The sequence below is a fragment of the Macrotis lagotis genome, chromosome 1, assembly GCF_037893015.1.
Source record: "Macrotis lagotis isolate mMagLag1 chromosome 1, bilby.v1.9.chrom.fasta, whole genome shotgun sequence".
Taxonomy (NCBI): Eukaryota; Metazoa; Chordata; class Mammalia; order Peramelemorphia; family Peramelidae; genus Macrotis; species Macrotis lagotis.
This window is the reverse complement of record NC_133658.1, coordinates 264,943,746-264,945,692: the sequence shown is the minus strand read 5'-3', so window position 1 is coordinate 264,945,692 and position 1,947 is coordinate 264,943,746. Positions and strand designations below refer to the sequence as shown.

The following is a 1,947-nucleotide window of genomic DNA, read 5'->3' as shown; positions in this document are numbered from 1 at the left end:
CATCCTTTACTGCATTATGTCAATATATTTTGTGATTGTTCTACTAGGATACATGTTCTTAGGTGTGACATTTGTTAGGTTCAAGGGTTTGAAATTGTGGGATCACAGACCTAGAGCTAGAAAGAAGCTCAGAGGTCGGGCAGCTAGGTGGTGCAGTGGATAGAGCACTGGCCCTGGAGTCAGGAGTAACTGAGTTCAAATCCGGTCTCAGACACTTCATAATTACCTAGCTGTGTGGCCTTGGGCAAGCCACTTCACCCCATTGCCTTGCAGAAACCTAAAAAAAAAAAAAAAAAATACTGTTGTGCTTGCTTCGGCTGCACATATACTAAAATTGGAACAATACAGAGAAGATTAGCACGGCCCCTGTGCAAGGATGACACGCAAATTTATGAAGCGTTCCATATTTTTATTTCTATGATTAAAAATAAAAGGACATTTTCTAGAACAAGAATGCAGAGTTGTTACATTTTTACATGCTGCATTAAGCAAAATTCTCTAGTTTGATTAAATTCTTAAAAAGTATCCCTACTGTAATTTGTGATACAAATGCTGTAATATGTGCCTTAAAATGTATTTTTTTACTAATAGACAATTTATTATGCCACATTGGCACTATTTGTTTAGAATGATATACCACTGCATTCTGTTAATTATATTAGCTCTTCAGGTGTGGCTGATTTTTTTTTCCTTTGAAGTTATTAACAAAATCAAATTTCTAAATAAGCAGAATAAAACTTTTAAAAATAATACAAAAAAAGAATCTCAGAGGTCAAGGATTCAAGTATTGCTGACTAGTTGTGGACTGAATAACAACAATAATATTTATTTAACAGTTTAATGTTTGCAAAGTGCATTTACATATATTAACTTATCTGATCTTCACAGCAACCCTGTGAGAGCTTAACTCCATTTTACAGATAAGAAAACTGAAACACTGTGACATTAAATCTCTTGCCCAAGTCATGCTCTAGGGAGGATCCAAATTTCCTCAATCTAATAAACCACCTAGCTGCCTATTATATTATTAGTAAAAACATTATAAACTTGATTAAATTCAGGTATGCCATGAAAATATTCTTTGATTACCTATGTCTCAATTAATAGCTACCCATTAATGAGTCATTTTAGTAAATATACAAATGATGATTTTTAAAAGAAATATTCCATTTTTGCTTATGAAACTGTCTTGATGACAAATAATAGGACCTGAGTATAAGGTGCCACTTTACTTAGCAATGGCTTCTATTTTGTTCAAGTAGTTTCCTGAATGTAAGCATAAGATTACAATTCAATCCCAATTAGGATTATTTTCTTTTTTTTAAATTTATATTTTATTCTCATTTTGTACAAATGTTTTTTTACATTAATAAAATATTCTTGTTTACAAGTAAACAAAATACCCCTCCCCCCATGAATATAGATAGACTTGCTTGGGCAAAAAAAGTAAAGGGGAGAGAAAAAAATTAAAATTAAAAAAAAATAATAGTAATAATTGTAGGTATGGCCAGGTGGCGCAATGGACGAAGCACCAGCCCTGGAGCCACAAGCACCCGAGTTCATATCCAGCCTCGTAAACCCAACAATCACCCAGCCATGTGACATGCAAGCCACCCGATCCCCACTGCCCTGAAAAAATCAAAAAGAAGAAAAAAGAAGACCCAAAATAAAATAAAGTAGTAATAATAGTAGGGAGTGGCAGACAAAGCATTGGCCCTTGAACCAGGAGCACCTGGGTCCAAATCCGGCCCCAGACACCCAAAGATCACACTGTTAAGTGGCCCCAGGCAGGCCACCCAGCCCCACTTGCCCTACACCCTCCCCCAAATAATAATAACAAAAAATATGCTTCAGTCTTTGTTCCAACACCAACAACTCTGTCATGGGTGGATCACATTCTTTATGATAAGTCCATCACAAAATTTGCTTCCATATTTTTCCAACATT

General features: G+C 35.3%; 1 non-coding gene across 1 annotated transcript; it reads left to right on the top strand.

Moving 5' to 3' along the window:
* The first annotated feature begins 304 nt into the window (after nt 1–304).
* LOC141510340 (U6 spliceosomal RNA) lies at nt 305–411 on the top strand. Its single transcript, XR_012474838.1, has one exon. It is a non-coding gene; the product is annotated as a U6 spliceosomal RNA (small nuclear RNA).
* Nucleotides 412–1,947: the final 1,536 nt, after the last annotated feature.